The 25,079-nt window shown below is 40.8% G+C and overlaps 1 pseudogene; it reads left to right on the forward strand.

The window, feature by feature from the left end:
* The window catches only part of LOC116570499, a 69,401-nt pseudogene extending 49,200 nt beyond the window's left edge, over nt 1–20,201 (forward strand).
* The last annotated feature ends 4,878 nt before the right edge of the window (nt 20,202–25,079 follow it).

Consider the following 25,079-nt stretch of genomic DNA (forward strand, 5'->3'; position numbering starts at 1 on the left):
TTTAAGAAAAAGAACAATTTCAAAGATTTAGCTTTTTGAGACTTTACTACCTTATGATATTTTCAAATCACCTTGAATTGGTAACTAGTTCTTCGAACACCCAAGATTTGAAGGACTGTGGAGGTGTGGGGGTGGGGTGTGAGGTTCCATTACTCTTGACTCTCCCGGGTGGAAGATGTCCTAAATCTAATGCTTGTGCTGTTCCTTTCCTTCAGGAAAATCAGAAAGTTAAGAAAGATCTTTTAGATATTTTAGAAGCACAGAAAAACATAGCCTTTCTTCAGAGTGAATTAGATGCTTTGAAAAGTGATTATGCCGATCAGACTCTGAATTCAGAAAGATATGAAACTTGGCATTTTATTCTTTAGTTTGAGTGGGTTGTCTGTCTAGATGGCCATCCATGTGAATGAAGTCAGCTACGTAATCATAAAGGGTTATTTATTGACCTTACTGGTATGTTCTTTGCTTTCCAAAGATTTCACTTTCAGTGTCCTATTTCCTGGTAATTTTTTGTGCTAAATTTTTTTTTTAACAAAAAGATTAATTAGTATAATTATTGACTGCTTTGGAGAGTGAAGGGCTTAATAGATGTTTGAATTACTGGGAAGAGAAGAGTATACCTAACGTGTCAGCGGTCAGTGCTAATTGAAGTGCACACACATAGAGGTACATATACACATGTATATGTATGTATGCATATACATACATATGTGTGTGTATATATATGCAAATTCCTATGTAAGTATCCATATACCCATATATGTCCAAATATATGGATACTTATGTGGGTATTTGCATTCACAGATTTGCATACAAATGCATATATGGAGATATATCGACCCCAAATACATACATGTGTGTGCATGTGTCTATATAAACTTGTACACTTGGGGAAAATGTCATGCTTTTTGTTTTATTTGCTTGTAAACTTTAATCACAATTAAGGTCCTGTAATGGTCAGCAGTGAAACATTTAAGTACTTATTGTATACAGGTTCCTGACTTATAGAAGGAGTAATGAGTGTGGAATATATGAAAAAAAGAAAAGCAAAGATGTGGTCTCTGCTGTAAGAGAAGTTCAGGTTCTTTGAGAAAGCCACGAAGCTAAAAGGTTACGGAGCTTTGTAGGAGCTGAGCAGTGTCAGAAACAATGCCAGCAGTGTTGCTGGTTGGGTCCATTGTCATGTGATGGTAGATAAAGTGTCCTTTTTATTCAGAAGAGGTGAAGAGATTTAATAGAGAGGAGACGCTTGAGGTCAGCTTGGGAGGAGCTGGCCTGTGCTGATCGGGGTGGGGAGGTCAGGGGCAATGTCAGTGAGGTTACGCAGGCGGCCCTGCCATCTGGCAGGCACTGTGCATAGGACCTTCCTAGCATTAACTCTTGCAATCCATAGAATGTCCTATGAGATACAGACTTTTAGTCTCTCCATTTCAGAGACTCTTAAGAGTCTCAGAGTTACTCTAAGTGAGCAGTAAGCAAGGCAGAGGCAAGAACAGAGGGACAGATAAGACTGGCTTGGGGCACAGCGCTCAGACATCTGGATAGGAAAAGGTATTTCGAATGGAAGAGTAAAAGTTAAACACAATCTAAAAATTTAAAAGCCAGTTTAAGGCTATGATGCAAGGGCCCAGCATTTTTGGCTAAGAAGCTTGAATTCCTGTCGTCAATTGGGAACCTTTTATTTTATTTTATTTTTTTAAAGATCTTATTTATTTATTTATTTGATAGAGAGAGACAGTGAGAGAGAGAACACAAGCAGGGGGAGTGGAAGAGGGAGAAGCAGGCTTCCCCAGCAGAGCCGGGAGCCCGAGGTGGGGCTCGATTCCAGGATCCTGGGATCATGACCTGAGCCTAAGGCAGACGCTTAATGACTGAGCCACCTAGGCACCCCAGGAACCTTCTCGCTTTATCACCAAGAGAGTGAGTGGACAGGTTATTGTGGATGACAGTTCAGGGCCTGAGAGTCTTTGAAAGCTAGTGATGGGGTTTGTCTGCTTAGACATGAGGCGGGGGCCAAATGGGGGCTGGTGGTGAGTGACTGAAGTTCTCAAGGGGCCTTAGCAAGAGGAGGCCAGAGCTTTGTAATAAAGCAACAGGAATCACTGAGCATGGTTTTATGACAGATGGAGAGAGCCTGGTCCTATGGACTTCTCTTTGGTTTACGGTGAGGAGGGGAGAGCCAGGCCGGGAAAGGAGAAGGAATCACAAGGAGGGAGAAAAACAGCTGGGCTGGGAATGTGCTAAAGCAGAGAGAGAGCAGGGGAGGGCCAAAGTAGAGAGAGCAGGCTGGGTTGAAGGGGCTGGTAATGAGTGCCTGGGGAGAGGGGGGTTAGCAGAAGGTGAAGGGTCGGGGTCCTGTGAGGAATGGAGCTGGCTTTGGGAGGGAGAACAAGACCTCGCACAGGAAGCAGAGGGGGGATATGCAGGCGTGTGGGGCTGCTGACCACATGGAGGGACTGAACGATAGAAAACCATGGCCGAGGACACAGATCTTTGAGAAAGGTGAAGGGGGTTCTGGAGGATAGGTGTATGGCAGGACTGCATACCTAATTCTGGTTCAAACATAAAATACGGTTTTACAGGCATCTGGAAATAATCTGAGAGTACACAGAAGATCGAAATAGTCTTGAGAGGCAAATTGAAATACTCCAGTAAGTTCTCATATAAAACGCTCATTACATTTACATTTTCCTAATGTTTTGTGAATGAGACATGTGCCCCATGTCACACGAGTGGTCATATTCTCAAGACTGGGTTTGCAGGTCCAGGTGGGTTTCTTCTCGCTGTGGTGCATTCAGCACTTGGCCTTCGCCTGCTTTTAATCCTAAATAAACTATTCAAATCCAGGGACTAGAGTATAATTCTCTCTATGTCCTCGCCAGTCAGGTGAATGTTGTTACACCTCTATAAAGACTCAAGGCTCAGACCTCAGCGGCTGTCTCTGCAGCTTAACACACCGGGAGGCTGTCAGGAATCTCCTGTTTGCTCATGTCAGAGCACCGGACACCTATGATCATTCTTGCCCAACATATTGTTCTTGGTGAGGTGGCTATTTTTCTTAGTTTTTTTTTTTTTTTTTTAACCCTACTGGAAATATTACACGTGCTTATCAACTTCACACCCAAGTTACCGTAATTCCAGCCTCTGAGGGCCTTCCCCACAAGAACCCCCCCCCCCACCTCTACCCCAGCGCTCTCTTCTACCCATGTGAGTTCTGGTTTGTCTCCCCACATGAGGGAGGATCAGACTTGGCAAGTTTGTTTTCCCCATTTTGAATGATTGTGAGGTCTCACCTGTGGCAGATACAGAGTTGACATGTTACAGTGATCCTGCTCATTCATTTATTCATTCGTCCAGCAGACTTTATTCAACACCTTTTCCAGGTCAGGTATGCCAGGAACTGAGCATAGAATGGCAAGTGAAAAGAAAAGAAAAAAGTCTCTCTGTCTCTTTATGGGGCTCATCTAGGGGAAGAAGATGGAAAATGATGGCTTATTATAGAAATAAACATTAAAATGCCAAAGAAGTGGGATGAGGGGAAGGGGTATGCCTACTGGGGGCATATAGTGTAGAGCTTCCTCCTAACCAGGAAGGCCCAGGAAGTGTTCTGGCGGATGCAGCAACCAAGCTGAGATCTGAAGATGGATCAGCTTTCAGTAGAGACAGAATGGCCACTTGTAGGCGAAGGCTCTGTTATTGTCCTCGGTTTTTAGAAGAGGTTGCCGCCGCTCTGACAGGTCAGATGACTCCCATCAATGATGTGGAAGGTACATGCCTGCACGGGATTTGAACCCAGAGTCAACATCAGAACATTTCATTGGTACCTGACAGTGCCCGGAGGGCAGCATCAGGCCACGGGGAAGACATGGGAGTAGCCGGGAGAAAGAAGTGTGACATAACACATTACATCTACGCCTGGCTGGGACACATGCACAGGGACAGAGAGCGGCACATGGGGCCACCCGGGTCCAGGCATTTAGGAAACAGAGAACTTCAAGAAACCTATTTATACTGTGAAGCTACCTGAGGGAACAGTGGGTTCCAACAGCATAGCTAATTCCTGAAATGCCTTGAGACCTTTAAAGAGAGGTAATCCATTAATTAAGTTGTAGTTCTAGTAGTGAATTATGATCTCAGTTTAGGAGGTTTGAAGAGGAGTGGTAGAAATTTGCAAGAGGTGGTAAGTAACTCAAAGTATTCTGAACTTTGCAGCCTTTGAAGAGGGTGGCTTTTACCCCAACTTCCCTTATCTTTTTGTTTGTTTATTTGCTGTGTAGAACGGCTAACCAGAAGTTACAGTAATCATGGCTTTACGAACCCCCTTGAAAACAGTTACAGCAAGTTCAACAGATCTTTGGTATGTAGTAGAATTTTATAATACATTCTTTTCTTTCTTATAGTAGAGTGTTTTGATGAAGATCATGTATTTTCTTATAGGGGGAACTTAGGAAATTGCAGAACTATTCCATTAAATAGAAGAGGCAACATTTTCCCAAATTAAAGAATATGCTATCCTTCTGCTGAGATAAATGCCTAGATGTTCACCAACTATCTGTTAGCTGTTCAAGGAAACCAGAGAAAGATCTATAAGGTGTGACCTAGGTCCTGGAAGAGTTTATAGTGTGGTAGGGAGTTCAGATGTGCACAGATAGCAATGACAGAAGAAAAAAATGGGAAATCTTATCGAAGTAGGAAGAAAATACTTCCCATTTCAGAGGAAGGAGAAGGTGCTTCTGGCTGAGGAGTATGCTTAGACACACTGAGTATTCTTTAGGTTGTGAGATGATCAGAGTGGGGGCCTTGGATTTAAAACCCCGTTACAGAAACAAGCTAAGCCCATCTTGGAATTTTGAGGAAATTTTCCTGACTGCATTTGTCAGAAATCCTCTTCTCCCACTTCTGGGGGTCAGGTTCAAGTTTAGGGTTCCTTTGCCTTAGCTTTAGGCTTTAGACTTTAGCTCAGTCACTGAGCCAAATTATGGTTTGAGAAGAGATAAACCTAAAGATGTTGGTATTCAGAGTCCTAGACAATGCAGGCAACCAGGATGCCCTTTATGGCTCATGCAGTGGGATTTGGATCTAAGACACAATGCAAAGAGAGTACTACAGGAGTTATCTTGGTGTTTGTGCTCACATTTACTCATGTAGGGTACCAAACTTTTAATTACATTGGAAGTTAATTAGTGTGTTATATATATGTGTATATGTATTATGTGTTTATGGAATAACAAAATGTTGCTTATATATTTTATGTATTTCAGCACATAAGTAATATATCACGAGGGAATACAATTTCTAGGAGCAGTCCCGAATTTAATGGTCATTCTCCTCATCCTCTGGGCTTTGACAGGTATGGTAACACCTACTTACTTTTCATTTAATTTCTGGATCAGAGTAATAAGGAAAGTAAATTTCCTTAGAGGGGAGTTAAAATAGTAGAATCTACTTTGGGCACTAATTTCTATTTTCTGCTATCTTATTTAAAATTTCTGAAACCTGTAAAGATGGAAAGTAGAAATGTCTCAGAGAGGGCAAAGTGATTTCCTTAAGACATTGTTATGACATGATTTTACGTATGCTTCCCCTGACCTCGTTCTCTCGTTACATCCTGTTCCTGAGAAGTGAACTCTGAAAACTTTTAGAGGGAAACAAGCAGAACTATAGTGTTGGATGTTGCCATATACGTGGGATAGGATGTTGAGACTCTTGGCATGATCTGCAAATGTTTAATAGCTCAGCATAATATTATGTAAGCTGTGTTCGAGGAAACTTTCAAAACAAATAGAAACATGACTAGCAGACGTTTGTGAGCTGTTGTATTGAAAGAGTCAGAGAGATTTAACAGAAGTGAGAATTTAGCTCTATTTTGAATCCAATGAAGTGCTATATTGGTCCTATGTAACCTGAGATCTGGCGACAAGGACTGAAAGATTACATGTGTGTACTTGTGTGTATAAATACGTATGTCCATTGTTATTAGTTAAGTTAAATTTGGGGGATATCAAATCTTGAAAGTAGAAGTTAAGGCATAAGCTATGGGCTTCTAGCTCTCCATTTCCAATGCAACTTTCCAATTCATATTCATTCCCTTTGCATTTGAGATCTTCTGTTCTAAAGAATAAAAATGTATTGAGAGTTAAGATGGCAGAGCAGTAGGGGCACCCTGTGCTTGCCTTGTCCCTCAAACACAACTAGATAAAATATCAGATCTTCCAAGAATATACTCAAGAATAGATCTGAATACTGAGAGAACAAAATGCAGAACTAGAGGGAGAAAACATTGTAGTAGGTAGGAGGTGCAGAGGCATGGTTCTGCAGATCCTTCCATAGAAACCTGGCAGGCCAGTGGAGAGTGGCATGATCTATTCAACATGCTGGGAAAAATATGCAGCCAAGAATACTTTATCCAGCAAAGCTAGCATTCAAAGTAGAAGGAGAGATAAAAAGCTTCCCAGACAAACAAAAACCAAAGGAGTTCCTGACCACAAAATCAGCCCTGCAAGAAATACTAAAGGGGACCCTCTCTGTGGGACAGAAAGACCAAAAGCAACAAAGACGAGAAAGAAACAGAGAATCTCCAGAAGCAGTGACTTTATAGGAACACAATGGCACTAAATTCTTATCTACCAATAATAACTCTGAATGTAAATGAGTGAAATGCTCCAGTCAAAAGATATAGGGTATCAAAAGATAAAAAAACAAGACCCATGTATATGCTCCTAACAAGGACCACATTTTAGACTTAAAGTCCCCTCCAGAGTGAAAATGAGGGGATGGAGAACCATCTGTCATGCTAATGGACATCAAAAGAAAGCTGGAGTAGCCATACTTATATCAGATATGATAAATATTAAACCAAAGACTATAACAAGAGATGAAGAAGGGCACTCTATCATAATTAAGGGATCTATCCAACAAGAAGATCCAACAATTGTAAATATTTATGCCCCCAACTTGGGAGCACCCAAATATATGAATCAATTAATGACAAACATAAAGAAACTCATTGATAATAATACAGTAACAGTAGGGGATGCTAAAACAATCCTCATGCAGCAATGGGCAGATCATCTAAGCAGAAAATCAACATGGAACAGGTGGTTTTGAATGACACACTGGCCCAGATGGACCTAACAGATATACTCAGAAAAATTCATCATAAAGCAGGATAATATATATTCTTTTCAAGTGCCAATGGAACATTCTCCAGAATAGATCACATACTGGGTCACAAATCAGGCCTCAACAAGTACAGAAGGATTGAGATCATACCATTCATATTTTCAGACCACCATGCTATATCAACTTGAAGTCAACCACAAGAAAAAACCTGGAAAGATCAGGAAGATCAGGGAATTAAAGAAGAAATTTAAAAATGCATGGAAGCAACTGAAAATGAAAACATGGTAGTCTAAAAACCTTTAAGATAAAGCAAAAGCAGTCATAAGAGGGAAGTAAATAGCAATACAGACCTACTTCAGGAAGCAAGAAAAGTTCCAAATGCACAATCCAATCTTACTTTTAAAGGAGCTAGAAAAGGAACAGTAAATAAAGCCTAAAGCCAGAAGAAAAGGGGAAATAATAACGATTAGAGCAGAAATAAACAATATGAAACAAACAAAAAACAATAGATCAATGAAACTAATAGCTAGTTCTTTGAAAGAATTAATAAAATTGATAAACTCTTATCCAGATTTATCAAAAAAAAGGAGAAAGGTTAAATTAAATCATGAAAGAAAGAGGAGAGATCACAACTAATGCCACAGAAATAGAAATAATTATAAGACAATATTGTGTATTATATATTATATGCCAACAAATTGGGCAATCTCGAAGAAATGGATAAATTCCTAGAAACATACAAACTACCAAAACTGAAACAGGAAGAAATAGAAAATTTGAACAGACCCATAACCAGGAAAGAAATTGAACCAGTAATTAAAAACCTCCCAACAAACAAAAGCCCAGGGCCAGATGGCTTCCCAGGGAAAGGGTTTGCCAGACGTTTAAAGAAGAGTTAATACCTATTCTTCTCAATGTTCCATAAAATAGAAATTGAAGAAAAACTTGAAACTAATTCTACAAGACCAGTATTACATTGATCCCAAAACCAGACAAGGACCCCCCCCCCCAAAAGAGAAGAATTACAGGCCAATCAATATCCCTGATGAACGCAGATGTAAAAATTCTCAACAAGATACTAGCAAATTGAATACAACAGTACAGTAGAACAGTTTTTCACCATAATCAAGTGGGATTTATTCCTGGGCTGCAGAGGTGGTTCAATATTCACAAATCAACCAGTTGATAAAATAAAGGATAAGAATTATGGAATCCCCTCAATAGATGCCAAAAAAGCATTTGATAAGATACAGCATACATTCTTGATGACAACCCTCAACAAAGTAGACATAGATGGAACATACCTCAACATCATAAAGGTCATATATGAAAGACCCACAGCTGATATCATCTTCAAAGGGGAAAAACTGAGAACTTTCCCTCTATGGTCAGGCATAAGACAGGGATGCCTTCTCTCACAGTTGTTATTTAACATTGTACTGGAAGTCCTGGCCTTAGTAGTCCGACAACAAAAACAAAAGGCACCCAAATCAACAAGTAAGAAGTAAACTTTCACATTTGCAGTTGACATGATACTTTAACCAAAAAAATTACTAGAACCAGTAACATGAATTCAGCAAAGTCACAGGATATAAAATCAATGTACAGAAATCTGTTTCATTTCTATACACCAATAATGAAGCAGCAGAAAAAGAAGTCAAGGGATAGATCCCATTTACAATTGTACCAAAACCGTAAGATACCTATGAATAAACCTAACCAAAGAGGTAAAAGATCTGTCCTCTGAACACTATAGACACTTATGAAATATATTGAGGAAGGCAGAAAGAAATGGAAAAGCATTCCATGCTCATGGATTGGAAGAACAAATATTGTTAAAATGTCTATGCTACCCAAAGCAATCTACACATTCAGTTCAATCCCTATCAAAATACCACCAGCATTTTTCACAGAACTAGAACAAACAACCCTAAAATTTGTATGCAAAGAGAAAACACCTCAAATAGTCAAAAGTCTTGAAAAAGAAAAGCAAAGGGGTGCCTGGCTGGCTCAATTAGTTAATTGTTTGCCTCAGCTCAGGTCATGATCCCAGGATCCTGGGATTGAGGCCTGGGTTGGGTTTCCTGCTCAGTAGAGAGTCCACGTGACCCCCTCCCTTTGCCCCTCCTCCACTATGCTCACATGATCTTTCCCACTTGTGCACTCTCTCTCAAATAAATAAAATCTTAAAAAAAAAAAAAAAAGAAGAAGGAAAAAACAAAACAAAGCTGAAGGCATCGCAATTCTGGACTTCAAGCTCTATTACAAAGTTGTCATCATCAAGACAGTATGGTACTGGCACAAAAGCAGACCCATAGATCAATGGAAAAAATAGAAAATCCAGAAACAGACCCACAACTATATGGAATCTAATCTCTTGACAAAGCAAGAAAGAATGTTCAATGGAAAAAAGTCTCTTCAACCAATGATGTTGGGAAAACTGAACAGCCACATGCGGAAGAATAAAACTGGACCATTTCCTGACACCACACATAAAAATAGACTCAAAATGGATGAAAGACCTGAATGTGCAATAGGACCATCAAAATCCTAGAGGAGAACACAGGCAGAAACCTTTTAAACCTTAGCCATAGCACCTTCTAACTAGACACAGCTTCGGAGGCAAGAGAAACAAAAGCAAAATGAACTATTGGGACTTTATCAAGATAAAAAGCTTCTACACAGCAAAGGAAACAGTCAGTACAACTAAAAGGCAACTGACATAATGGGAGAAGATAATTGCAAATGACATATCTGATAAGGGATTCGTATCCAAAATCTATAAGGAACTTAATCAAAGTCAACACCCAAAAACAAATAATCCAGTTTAGAAATGGGCAGAAGTCATGAAAAGACATTTTTCCAAAGAAGACATACCAAATGGCTAACAGACACATGAAAAGTTGCTCAAGATCATTTATTATCAAGGAATTACATATCAAAACCATGATGAGATACCACCTCACACCTGTCAGAATGGCTGAAACTAACAACACAGGAAACAAATGTTGGTGAGGATGTGGAGAAAGGGGAACCGTCTTACACTGTTGCTGGGAATGCAAACTGGTATAGCCACTGTGGAAAACAGTATGGAGGTTCCTCAAAAAGTCACAACAGAATTACCCTGTGACCCAGCAATTACATTACTAGGTATTTACCCAAAGGATACAAAAATACTGATTTGAATGGGTACATGCTCCCCAATGTTTATAGCAGCATTATCAACAATAGCCAAATTATAGAAAGAGCCCAAATGTCTGTCAACTGATGAATGGAAAATGAAGAGGTGGTATATATATATATATATATATACAATGAATTATTGGCCATCAGAAGGAATGGAATCTTGTCATTTGCTGCAATGGTGATGGAACTACCGTGTATTGTGCTAAGCAAAATAACTCAGAAAGACAAATACCGTATGATTTCACTCATATTTGGAATTTAAGAAACAAAACAGAAGAATATAGGGGAAGAAAAACAGTCAAAAGAGAGAGGAAAAGCAAATCATAAAAGACTTAACTACAGAGAGCAAACTGAGGGCTGTTGGAGGGAAAACAGTGGGGGATGAGTTAAATGGATGATGGGTGTTAAGGAGGGCACTTGCTGTAAATAGCACTGGGTATTACATGTAAGTCATGAATCACTAAATTCTACTGAAACCAATTACCATATGTGCTAACTAACTACAATTTAAGTAAAAACTAGAAATCAACAACAACAACAAAAAAGAATAATGTTCTTAACTATCCTGGCAATAGCAAAATGGTCAGGAAGGTTTATTACCAGGGCTTATTGGTGATCACTTTTAGGAAAATGCTATACAGGTATCAGATGTTTTTATTGTCACTGATTTGTGAAATAACAAATGTTGATGGTTTGTAGACATGTAGGCAGCTCAGTTGCTCTGTTATTAAGAAAAATACATTACTTTTAAAAACTGTGTGGATGCAGTGTGATTTTTCTGGACTGATATTTAAGACCAATTCTAAGCACATAGGGGAAAAGATACATTACTGAAAATTATTTCAGAAATTTTACCATGGTTCATTTTGGGAAAGGTTACACACTGTGAATAAGGCTCTTGGTACTGGATTAAGAACTCCTCAAGAATAGGTTCTAAGGGACAAAGTCATCACACCCAGTGGCTCAGAGGGACAGAAGTAGAGCACTCTTGTTCTCATCCCCGTGAATAATAACCAGCGGGCCACCAGGGTCTGGACTGATGTCCTCTTTGGAAGGTCATTATTTTAATATCAGAAGTTTAGTATCAGAAGTTTTTGATGCTAATATAAAAACTTAAAAGCATATTTTAAATTTAATTTTACTGCTTTTGTGACTTTACTGGATTTTAACTTGTATACTTATTTTAGTTTTGTGTTTTTCTAAGATTTGTAACAAAAAAATAGCTTGTTCTATATTTGTACTGTTGGGTCCATTATCAAAGGAATGAGACTGAGACAAAGTGAAAGTTATGCAAAGCCTTATTCTACGCTAAGCATTAGAAGTTAGACTGACTGGCCAGGGGCAGACTGACCGGCCAGGGCCACCTCTGAAGAGAGCAACTACCCCTTGGTCTTACAGGCTAGTTTTATAGGGCACAACTGCAGACATCTACATATGTGGCTTTGGCTGACTGGATGTATCCTACCTCTGTGTTTTAGTAACGGTTACCCGGAACCAATACTAGTAACTGCTGAGGCATTTATTAAACAACAAAATGGCCTTGTTTTAGGTATGTGTTTTAGCAACATTACCCGGAACCGGTATCAGTAACTGCTGAGGCATTTATTAAACAACAAAATGGCTACCTAGGCAACATGGAGTCACTATGGCTAAGTAGGCCCAGGCAGGCCCTAGGGGTTTAACAGGTTTTAATGTGGAATCGGCCCAACAGTACATACTTACTTATGAAAATATTTTTTGGGCAGGTAAGAATAGTTTACTTTTTTAAAGGGTATATATATGTTGACTTTGAGAAAATCTGATGTGTACCTGTATTTTAAATTAGGAGTCTAGATATTCATGGAAGTGATTTCTCAATTCTGTATTTCACTTCTTCCCTTCTTATCAAAAATCTGAAAGTTTTTAAAAACAGTTGTGATTAATAATGATATGGAGCTGAAGTAGTTTGTACTATGTTATAGTGAGAATGGTTTTCTTAGGTTCCTTATAGTGTGGCTAAAAGTTTTAGAACGATAATTTCATAAATGATGAAACAACAAAAAAATGTATGTATGCACACAGACACACAGAGCTAGCTAGTTAACAATATGGTCTGAATATGTGCCCCCAGGATAAAGACTTTGTAATTAAGTAACATATTTAGGGAGGGTTTGGTGGTTCATACTTTTTAAGTTAATTTTAAGCATTTGCTAATGGTACTGAAATAGTTTTTTTAAAGATTTATTTATTTATTTTGGGGAGAGAGCACATGAGCAGGAGGGGAAGAGGGAGAGGGAGAGAGAGCTTCAAGCAGACTCAGAGCTGAGCACGGAGCCCAACATGGGAATCCATCTCACAACACTGAGATCATGAGTGAGCCAAAACCAAAGAGGCTGACACTTAGCCGACTGCGCTACCCAGGCACCCCGGCACCAAAATATTTTTGACTTCTCAGACTTGTGTCACTTATACTTATTTATATTGAGATCACCCTCTGTTTTCTGAACATATTCGTCTCTTTCTGTTTTTATCTCTGTGGACTATGTACTCTGCCATTTCCTCACTCTGATGAGATAGTGTTTGCCAAGTGACCCAAGATGGTGCTCCAGTGTAATGGAGGCTAAACAGGCTGTGGCCCTTGTTTTTCTTCTTTTCTTTTCTTTTTTCTTTCCTCTCATCTCCTCTCCTGTTCCCTCCTTCTTTCTTTCCTTCCTTCCTTCCTTCTTGTTCTTGTTGTTCCTCCTCCCCCCTTTCTTCTCCTCTTCCTCCTCCTTCTTCTTTAGGACTTACTATGCGGGGGGAGGTGCAGAGAGAGAGAGAGAATCTCAAGCAACCTCCACCCTGAGCACAGAGCCCGATGTGGGGCTCAATCTCAATGCCCATGAGATCATGACCTGAGCCAAAATCAAGAGTCTGACACTTAACTGACTGATCCATGCACGCACCCCACTATTTCAGTATAAACAGGTTTTTGGGAAAATCAAATGGAAAAGCAAAAGTAAATAGGGAAATAATACGGTTTCTTTTGATTCTTTTGTTGGATGTTAATTTCTCCCTCACTTATAAGATGTTAGAGAGTTTCACAAATGAAAACATCCATAGAAGCCAGAGGTTCCTGCCTTTATCTGGGAGACCTCCCTGTCAAACGTACAAGCTTCTTACTAGACTATGTATCAACACCTAGTGGCAGAAAACTCCCTGTGTCATATTCTGGTACTACACCTTTCTAATTTCCTGTCATTTTTATCATGTTGATTAGAAATATGACTCTCGGGATGCCTGGGTGGCTCAATGGGTTAAAGCCTCTACCTTCAGCTCAGGTCATGATCCCAGGGTCCTGGGACTGAGCCCCGCATTGGGCTCTCTACTCAGCAGGGAGTCTGCTTCCCTTCCTCGTTCTCTGCCTGCCTCTCAGCCTACTTGTTATCTCTCTGTCTGTCAAATAAATAAATAAAATCTTTAAAAAAAAAGGAAATACGACTTCTAGAAAAGTTTATCAGTTGGCCCTTATTTTGTCTTGTGCTACCTAAGAGAATGTATTCTTTATCTTCATGTGTCAGCTTCTCTGAGGATTTGAAGAGGGACACCAATAAGACTGAAGTTGAGCTCATGGCACAGTTTCTTGTGTCTGAAGGTTTTGAGTCTCATGGTCATCATGGTTACGTTTCCCATCTAGGTTGTCAGCATCCCTTTTAAAAAGTAGAGCTGTTATCCGGAAATGGACAAGCTATTTGGAGTATGGTCTGACCACATTAGAGTAAAAGGGTTCACATGTCCTGCATACATTTTTCTTAACTTGCATTTATGCTCTGAACACTGCAATTCCTTTCTTGTTAGGAAATACAGAATGTGATTTTTAAAAATGGCTTCATTTTTATTAAATATGAGACTTGAGTGTCTTTATCTTAATTGGTTGTTGCGTAGAATGAGCTGGTGTTGCTCTGAACATTTTGTTTCCCCTGATGCATAGTCACGGAGTACATTGTGATTCTTGGCAAAAGGGAGAGTTGTTAGTCTTCTTGAGTCCATTGCTGTGTAGTCCTGAGCTTTGTGAACTCTCTGGTAGAGCTGTCTTCTTTATCACCAGGTCATCCCACTCCTCCTACGTGGATGAGGACTGTGACTTGTTGGCCCTCTGTGACCCTATGCAGAGGATGAATAGTGAGGTGGACAGCCTTCCTGAGAGCTGCTTTGACAGCGGCTTGTCTACCCTGAGAGATTCCAACGAATATGACTCGGAGGTGGAATACAGGCACCAGAGGGGACCTCAGAGGTCACACGACATGCAGGAAGGTCACACGACATGCAGGAGAGCTTTGGGGGTGATGCTTCAGACATAGACATAAGCCCCAGAAATCACTGTCTCCTGGGCCTTCGATGGAAATCTATCATTTCCATCTGTTACCAACAGGTAACAGATACCTGTTTGACTTGTATCTGTCATGGGAATACGACTTAAAGGTTATAAATATGAAACATAGTCAGTAGAATGTATTTTTCTTCATCAGGGTAGGGAGAAATTTTCACAGATTGCCATTTAGGGCTCCTCTGTTCCATAACAGAACTGACTATAGATTCATCTGCGTATTTTTCTTCTCTTTAATCCATAATATATATGTGTAATGAGAGACTTTGTTTTTTAATGGCTGACTAAAAAAAATAATAATAACAAAAACCAGGTTCCTGATATAAGGGATGAAGAGACGTTTGGTGCCGAAGGTGTGGCTGCCATCTTAGACTGGAAACCCCAGGGGTCCACTAGTGAGGGCAGCATCGTCAGTTCTTTAAGAAAGCCCATTTCAGCTCTGTCACCACAGGTAGGTAGTTTCTGGGATATTTTATTCACGAACACTGTGATTTTTGGTACTTTATAACTTATTAGGAAGACAACTGGCCCGACCTTTGTCACCCATTGTGGCTTTGTCCCCCTAGACAGACATGGTGGATGGCGACCATAAATCTTCCAGCTCACAGAAGGTTTACAAGATTGTGCTTGCTGGGGATGCTGCAGTGGGAAAGTCTAGTTTCCTCATGAGGCTCTGCAAGAATGAATTTTGAGGAAATACAAGTGCCACCCTGGGTATGGTTCCTTCTCCAGGTGGTAATGGGGAAATGACCTTCTTTTAGCTTGATTTTTTTTCCATAGAAAATATATACACAGATCTCTCTGTATACATATATAATATATAGGAATGTGTGTGTGTGTGTGTGTGTGTGTGTGTGTGTGTGTGTATCCTTATCTACAGAACGGTCTTCTGTTTTGGTGAAGGCCCAACTTTAGGATAAGAAGACTGACAAAGGACAGAGGTATCCACTTAGCCAGTCAGAGCAGCCAGACCAAGCTTAGAGCCAGAGGGACAGATTCATTTATTCAGCAGACATTTCCTGAGCTCTCCTAGGAGCACGATACTGCTGTAAGTGCTCAGGACACACAATGAACAGAGGCAACTAAATCCCAGCCTGCAAGGAAACTTCACCCCAAAGGACAGCAATGGGTGAAAAAAAGATGAAGTGTGGAGAGAGGTGCAGTTCTACACAGGGTGACCAGGGAAAGCTTTTCTGATAAGCTGTCACTTGGCAAAGTGACATTGTTGGTGGCCCCTTTGTCACGGTCAAAATCATAGCCGGGTGTCTGATCCTTCCCCTCCTTTACAGCGGAATCCATGAGTAAGCCGTTCTGAGAACAAGAGAGGAAGTGTCCTGATTTCCCAAATTTGCATACTAATCAGTAAAAGGAGTTGAAGGTTTGCAAGTTATCGTTCACCTTTCTTCTTTATCTAAAGAGTTCTTATTTTGATGATGAGAAATATTAGAACAGATTGATTATACCCTCTTTACAATGGACGTCTTTGTAAATTCACGGTCCTTCATCATACCCCTGAAGATAACAAATTGCAAGTTCACTTATTTGGTTCCTGAAAAGCCCACCACGTTTTGTTTGGTTGCTCAAGAGTATTGTGTATATGCACACCTCCCATGTATCCTCACACAGATACATGCACACGTACAAGTCCACATGCACACAAACAAGCACACACATAAACACGCAGAGACATACCGACTTTGTATAGTCACACAAACAGAACGTAGATTTTCCTTTTGTCTGTATCATCTAAAAAGTTTTACATCCTGTAGAAAGTTACGTATAATGTAACTATGTTACGTTCTCAATTTAGATCTTGCAAGACAATTACCATCACGGCTGCTTTCATGCTGTCTCATGTCATAAAACATGAGCTAGACGAGTTTATGGATTTGCACTGTCTGAAACAGAATTCTGTTTTGAGGGGAGGCCATGAATGTTTGATTAACACCCTGAACTACTAGTATTGCTTTTTTCTAGAAACCTCTCAATCCCAGGAAAAGTGTTTCCTAGAAATGCAGTTTCCTCGCAGTGCTGACAGGACTTTTATCACAGTCATTGTCCATTGGCAAGTGAGCTTGCCAGCATCAGAACCACAAGCTTTATACATTTTGCAGTAGATTCACGTTCCAAAGTGTTTAATTGATCAATGGTCTGAGATTTGGAAGAAAAAAAACCAAACAAACCCACAAAAAGTGCTCAGGCTGATATTTCCATTCAGCCCAGGAGCTGAGCCTGTTGGGAGGAAATCTGCCAATGAGACAGAGTCACCTTACATGCACTTGCCAAGCATATGGTAGTTTTGGTGAGAAAGTGTAGTTTTCCCAGGCTTACGCCTATTGTAGGTGTTTGAAATATCTGATTTCCTTGAAGTGGGAGGGACATGCCTGGACTTATGGTGGATTAGAGAACCCAAAGGCCAGATGGACCATGTGGGTATGTATTTTTCCTCCCTAATAGTTGCTTTCAGGTTCAATAAAATGTCTGCATTATTGTGAGCTCTCAGCCTGTGGAGGCCCCATACATGGTTCATTAGCGGTATCAAGGAAATGAATATTTGCAGGCCATGCAGTGTAATGAGAAGGGGGCACAAAAGAGAGAGAGAGAGAGAGAGAGAGAGAAAACATTTGACCAGACAGTCAGATGATTGTAGTTGGTAGAGGCTATTGGACTGCCTAGAAGGGAGAGATGTGAGTTGTCTTGTGAAGGCACTATGATTAGTATACCCATTGTACAGATAAGAAAGTGGAGGACTAGAATGCTTAATCAGCCTGCTCAAAGTGACACAGCTACTAAGTGGCAACATTGGGACTTGTTGCCACCACTCTGGCGCATCAGCTTGTTGCTTCCCTGTTGGCAATCTCAGGATTGCATTCCACATTCTCTTCTTCTTTACTCTCTTTCTGCCTAATGTCATCTATCCCCAGGGCTTCTAGAACTGCTTCTAGCTGACGACTTCTCCAATTTCTGTATTTTTTACCTCCACCTCTTTTTAAAATTCCATAACCACATCCCCACCCACCACCTAGAGGAAATTCCAGAGGCATGACTGTATCCAACATGTGCAAACCCTCACAGCCTGGCCTCACCCACCTTTCTGGTTGCATTTCTTAATCTTACTTTCCAAAGGAATGATAATCTGTAGACACAGAAAACTTAATTCCACTTATGGACAAGCTCTTTCATGTCTCCTTGCCTTTATGCAGGCTGTCCCTTGCACCTAGAATCTCCTTTCCTCATTAAGCGAAGGTCAATTCCTGTTCTTTCAAGAGGTCCCTCCTGTGTCAAAGTGTCCACGCAGTCCCTTCTCCACAATGCCTTCTTTCCCCGCAGACCAGTACGACTGGTGTACCGTGCTTGTGTGTTAGCAGCTGTCTTGGGACCTGGGAATGATTTGTTTAGCCTTCTCTCTCTCCTTCAGTGCTCACTAATAGAGGGTCCCAGTGTTTGGCATAAATTGAGCATTTGTTGAATGACCAAATGTCTGAGATGATGCAGTTGGAAGTTGTATGAGTTCTCTGTTGTTGCTGTAACAAATTCCCGCAAGTGTTGTTGCTTCAGCAATGCACGTGTATCACGTTCCAGTTCTGGAGGTCAGGAGTCTGAAACGAGTCTTATGGGGTGTTCTATGAGGGTGTACCTTCCTTCTTCTCCTGGGTCTTTGTTTCTTCGTCCATGAAGTGAGGATAATAATACTACCCTGTCACCTGTCAGGGTTGCATGTGTGTTTGTGTTGTGTGATTGTTTATGTGCATTAAATAAGAAAAATGTGAAAACATATAGTATAGCGTTTATTAGCTGGCCTTCAGCAAGAGTTAATTCCTTCCTCTTTTTTTTTTTCCTTCTCCTGAGATATCTTCTTTCCAACTCACAGTATAGAGGTTTTCAAAAGTTAGCACATATCAGCACATTCTGGAGTCCTGCTGACCAATTTGGCCTCCATGGGCCACCTGAATGTGGCAAACCCAAATTGAGATGTGCTATAGGTACTGAGTATGTACTAGATTTTTAAGACAGTATAAAATCATAAAATACTTCATTATTATTTTTATTGATAAAATGATAGAATGATAATATATTTGCCATATGGAGTTAAAATATATTAATAAAATTAAATTTACCTCTTTCTTTTTACATTTTTCAATATGGCTGCTAAAAAATTTAAGATTACATGTGGATTGCATTATATTTTGATTGAACAGTATTGCTGTACTAGGAATATGCCAGTTTTTAGTAGGTTCAGTTATCTGCTGCTCTGCAATAAACCAAACGTGGTTGCCTGAAACAACTACCACCTTTTAGTTTCTTGAAATTATCAGAATTGGCTAGATCTCAGCTGGAAGGTTCTTGCTTGGGGTGTCTCATGCATTTGCGGTCAGGCGGCCATGGGGGTAAAGCTGAGGCTGGGTGTCTGCCACCAGGGTCCTTGTCCTTCTGGCCTCTCTGCTGGCTCCACTGAGGACCCTGGCAGCTGAGAGCAGCTAGGCCTTATTAACACTTGGCTTGGAGTCCCAGCCCTCCATTTCCCCTGCATTCTATTGATATAAGCAGTCACAGAGCCAGTATTGTGAAGGGACAGCCCATAGTGGGAGCTCCACAGGCTTGATGGGGAAGGTAGGATTGTTTGGAGGCCTCCTGGGGATGAGCTGTCAGAGTCAGGAGTGCCATTCAGGGTCTGCATGTTTCACAGGTATCGCTGGGAACACGCTTGGAAGAATACTATCCCTAGGAGGTTTTCACTTGTGAAAGTGAAGATCTTTTGTCATTGTAGTCTCTAGTTGTTAATTCTAAAGGAAAGTTAGGAAGAGGTGGAAGGAAGATTTTTTTTTCCTGGATTTTAAGCATTCATCATTATCTCCATGATCCTGTATAATTAAAGAGTGGTCTTGAAGTCATCATTGCTCTTGTTAAGGTCAGCAAGTACTAGTCGGCGATGGAAGCCAGGTTCCAGAGTGCTAAGGAGTGAGCTGTGCCTGTGGCAGACTGTAAAGCATGTGAGACCACAGGAGAGAGCAATAGGGGGTGTGTGTGTGTGTGTGTGTGTGTGTGTGTGTGTGTGTGCATGTGTTTGTGTTCCTGTGCATGTGTGTCTCGTGTGTGCCTGCCTTGTGCATGCGTGATTATGGCTGGTGCTCAGAGTTCAGGCGTGGTTCCAGGCCCGTTTCTGTGGCTTCTTCAGCCACATGACTGAAGGGAACTTGCTTCACCTTTTTTTCTTTGCCTTTGCTTCCACACATATAAAATGGGGCCCAACAAATTCACATGGTCCTCGCGAGAATGGTGTCTGGATGACATACAGCAAGTGCTCAGCCGTCTTGTTTTTATTTCTACAGAACCATTTGTGGTTTAGTTTTGTACCTCAGTAATGCATTCTCTCTCTCTCTATCTCTCTCTCTCCCTCTCTCTCCTGCCCCTTTCCCGCAGGGAAGTGAAAAAAAGGACCGATGAAGATGACAGCAAATCCATCACCAATCAGACCGGGACCAGTTCCAGAAAGTCAACGCAGACGAAGAACTGTTGCAGTAGTTAAATCCCAAACATCCTTGGCCTGTCAGGTCTTCAGGCCCAGAGCCCTGGGTGTCTGTGACGTGTTTGCTTCTCACAGAGGCCTGCGTCCTCCAGACATGGCCAGGTGGAAGCTGACAGTGTGGGCCTCGGAACTGTGCTCTGAGATCCGTCTGGAGCCCTGGCTCTTTGCTATGTTTCAGTGAATGATTTGGGCCCCGTGGTTGAAGGTACTTGTCTTGTCCTTACAGAGTCTCAAAAGAGAACATGTAAAAAAAAAAAAAAATGGTAAAAAAATCATATGCTCAGATCAAAGCTGTAGAAGAAACTTCCTGATGTAGATCCACATGGTAGCTGACTTTGTAGATAACCTAAAACAACATTTTTTTTTCAAGTATCTGTTACTAGAATACTAGTAAAAGGGGATGATCATCCTAGCTTTGGTGTCTGTGGTCTCAGATGTGTCAGCAGCCCACGATAAACCTGTTTCCTCACCTGCAAAACAAGTAGCTTGGCTTTGTAGGCCTTGGCCTCTCGGATTCTGTGCACTGTAAGGAGTGGGAAGGAGACCACGATGACTCTCAGTTAATAAGGACTCTGGTTAGTTGGACTTCTTAAATATTGGGGCATTGATTTTTCTCATTTCTGAAACAACAGAATTTAATTGAGAAAAAATAATGTTGTAGGCTTCAGTGGAGACAGAAAAATCTATTTTTATATACAGAGGAAAAAACGTTTGTGTGACAAAAAGTTAGGAAAAAAAAAAAAAAGGTACTGACATCTCCACAAAGTCTGTGGTTTAAGTTTCATGTTAAAAATTCTAATGAAAATCATAGGAGGTCACATACTGGTAAAAGTACAATGCCCAGGAGCTGTCACTCTTCACTTCAAAATATATACCAGCCAGTCATGGCCATTGCTAGGGAAAGACAGGAGCTGGAGTGACTGCTAATGGGGATGTGGTTTATTTGGGGAATGAGAATGTTCTGGAATATATACTTTGATAATGGCTGCTAACTTGGTAAAAACATGAAATAACACTGAATTGTTAAAAGGGGAAAGGTTATGGGATGTGAATTATATCTCATTTAAAAAAAACCAACACACTACCACTTTAACATTTGCCCAAGGAAAATGTGCATGATTGTTTCAGACCTTCCCATGATTTACAAGCATAATCTCCAATATGGTACAAATCTCTGAACTCTGTCATGGCCAGCATTCACTACCTGAAATAATGAACAGTGAAAAAAATGTTATGTATAGTTTTGGAAATTCATCTCTTCACAAGAGGTACTGTCCTTAGGAAGGGGAAATCAGAGTCTTTTGTTTAATATGACTAGTGACTCCTCCTCACCAACAATGTGGTGGGTCTTGCTCTCCTTCTAGAACCTGCAGTGCCCCCCAGATTTCCCCACTGAAAGGTCTCTAACAGCTGAAGGAATCAACACCTGACCCTAGGGAAGCCTGGTTTTTGGTTTTTGGCTTTTGGTTCTCAGTGGCCTTGAAACAATTAAGTTATTCCCAACTAGCGGTTTGAACTTACCTTGGTTCATATAGTTCCAGCTTCCAAGTAGTCTGCTGGAAAAACCTTAAATAATAACTTATTTATTGTATTACATTCCTTTTTGTTGAATTAAAACAATTCCGTGGAGCAGTTTTTCCCCTGTTTATTTTTATGATCAAATCTTTTATTCCCCAGCTTCATTTTCTTTTAAGTGAAAACTGACCAGATATGTTACATGCCAAGATTATAAAGAACCACAAAATCCTCAAGTTTGCAAAAGCATGCCTTCTCTCTATTGGCATCTAGGTGTTTTTACCGCAAAGTTTGAGCTATCCCTGGCAACTCTACCATGGATTTCTGTTCAATGGCTTAGGTTGCACCAAGTATACATTTTTGACCAGAAAGAGCGCCTCGCTGGTCGAATAGTGTCAAACTAAGCGGGGGGGGAGGTGTTATTTCTGTGCCATCATGAGATGCACGTTTTGCCACTGCTGGTTGCCTCTGCGGCATCTTTGGAACCTGGGTTAGAAAGGATCTGTGTGTTGACATATGGGACAGTTGTTCAGGTGTTTGGTGCAGTTGCACAAAACTCTGTGAGTATAGTTGTTACTGTGTTGCCTTTATTTCCCCCCAGGGTGTCTCTCTGTATTTGTCTGATGGTTTGTACTTAGAATGTATCTTTGATACAGAAGTATTGCCTTGGCTTTTATGTCTGGCTTGTATGGCTAGTACACCCAAATTGACTTGGATGGAGATTACATAGACAAAAGCACTCATCTTTATTCAAACCTGGATAAATATTTTGGCAACAAAATCCAAATCACAGAGGTAGAGTTCTGGTGAGCAATCTTCTTTAAAGAAAAGCTACTTAGAAGCTCTTTCAGCTGCATTAGTGGGAAATCATCATTATCACCGACATTTCATTTCAGGAAGGTGTTTTCCAAGCGTATTTTTTGATTCAAAAATAATGTTTTTAGCCTAGAATTAATGTGGCACATTCATATAATCTTGAGCAACTAATTCATCTTGACTCAGTTTTTCCTTTAAGGGCTTTTAAAATCACAATTATACACTGCTCCTTCTTTTTTTTTTTTTTTTTTTTTTTTAATGTATCCGGACACACTTGGTAATATTTTATTTTCATCATGGAAAAGAATGTTAGGTAAGGAGACATTTTTCACTGTTAACTTTTAGCCTCATGCATTTTCATACAAGACAGGAAACAACATGTGTTGGAGGGGATGTGGAGAAAGGGGAACCCTCTTACACTGTTGGTGGGAATGCAGGTTGGTGCAGCCTCTTTCGAGAACAGTGTGGAGATTCCTCAAGAAATTAAAAATAGAACTTCCCTATGACCCTGCCATTGCACTCCTGGGTATTTACCCCAAAGATAAAGATGTCGTGAAAAGAAGGACCATCTGTACCCCAATGTTTATAGCAGCAATGGCCACGGTCGCCAAACTATGGAAAGAACCAAGATGCCCTTCAACGGACGAATGGATAAGGAAAATGTGTTCCATATACACTATGGAGTATTATGCCTCCATCAGAAAGGATGAATACCCAACTTTTTGTAGCAACATGGACGGGACTGGAAGAGATTATGCTGAGTGAAATAAGTCAAGCAGAGAGAGTCAATTATCATATGGTTTCACTTATTTGTGGAGCATAACAAATAGCATGGAGGACATGGGGAGTTAGAGAGGAGAAGGGAGTTGGGGGAAATTGGAAAGGGAGGTGAACCATGAGAGACTATGGACTCTGAAAAACAATCTGAGGGGTTTGACGTGGCAGGGGGTGGGAGGTCGGGGTACCAGGTGGTGGGTATTATAGAGGGCACGGATTGCATGGAGCACTGGGTGGGGTGAAAAAATAATGAATACTGTTATGCTGAAAATAAATAAATTTAATTTAAAAAAAGATAAAGATTTATTTTCATATTTGTACAGTGATCGGCTTCAAAGTGAAGGCTTTTGTGGGCTTTTATTGTAAATGTGTGTAAGAAATTTCATACGTATATATTAAGTAGGCCTCTGATTATAGAATAATTGTTTAGTGATTTTGATTTACATGGTTTACATTTTTGTAGTATTGGCCATATTTTGTTTATACTGTTTATTTCTCTTCAAACCATTAATAATTATACCATAAAGTATAATTTTTATAGCAATGCAAATGTCTAAGGAGCTACAAATATTTTCTGCATTGTAAATTCAATAAAGCATGCTTCCAAAAACAAAAACAAAAACACACAAACAAAAACATTCTTCCTTTGGTCTTCGGGCTGTTCCCTTCAGTTTCACCGCAGGCAACCCTGAAGTAACTTTATTTCTAGGGTGTGCCTGCATGAGACCATGGCTTTAAAACAGTTGTCTTTTTGGGCCTGGGCAGCTCCTGGTTGGAGAAAAGAATGAATATGTGGCATTTGGTACTGTGGCCCAGCCATGTCACCTTGGCCAGCGGGGCATCAGGTTGACCAGCTTGGTGTGTGACAGCTAGAAACAGTGAGGCTTTTGTAGAAAAGTTTCAGGATGTGTCTTGGCCATCCTCAGGACCTCAGGGGTTAGTCCCTTTCTCTGCCACCCATCCTGCTCCTTCCATCCCCCACATGGCCCCAGCTCCTGCTCATTCCCCTGTTTTAGCTGAAACATCACTTCTTTCAGGAAGTCTTCCCTCTCCGCCCCTATAAACTAGGATGAGGCTGCCTGCTCTCACCTGTGCGGCACCCTCTTTAACTGAAGAGTGTCCTTACTGCCCTTGTACGTACTGAACTAGACGTATACCTGGAGCCCTGAGCCCTTCATCCGCTGCCTCCCTTCTGCTTTATGAGTGCTGAAATGGCTGAGCAAATAATTAACTTTAAAAGAGGCAGGCTTTGCAGAGCCATGTGTTTCTGCAAACACACAGAGGCACATATGCAGTAGTCACGGATGGTGTAATAAGAGGCAGCATATTTTAGTTGCCACAGGTCTGAGCTCTGCAGCCAGCCTGCCTGGGTATGAACCCAGCCTCATATCCCACTACTGGGGTAACAGTGAACGGGGGGGCTTACCCTCTGTGTACCCCAGGGTTTTCTTTGGTAAAATAGAGATAAAAGTACCATTCTCATGGGGTGTATATGAAGGGTTTGGAATAGTACCTGGCACTTGGATCACCCTCAATTAAAAACGATGTTTTGGGGGCACCACAGTGTCCCAGTTGGTTCAGCATCTGCTTTCAGCTCAGGTCATGATCCCTGGGTCCTGGAATGAGAGCCACACTGGGAGTGGGGAGGGTCCCTGCTCAGCAGGGAGTATGCTTCTCCCTCTTCCTCTACCCTCCTCCCACTCATACTCTTTTTCTCTCTCAAATAAATAAATGAAAATTCCCTTCCTTTTTTAAAAGAGGTTTTGAAACACCATTGATTGCATTGGTTTT

This window comes from Mustela erminea, chromosome 12, assembly GCF_009829155.1.
Source record: "Mustela erminea isolate mMusErm1 chromosome 12, mMusErm1.Pri, whole genome shotgun sequence".
Lineage (NCBI taxonomy): Eukaryota > Metazoa > Chordata > Mammalia > Carnivora > Mustelidae > Mustela > Mustela erminea.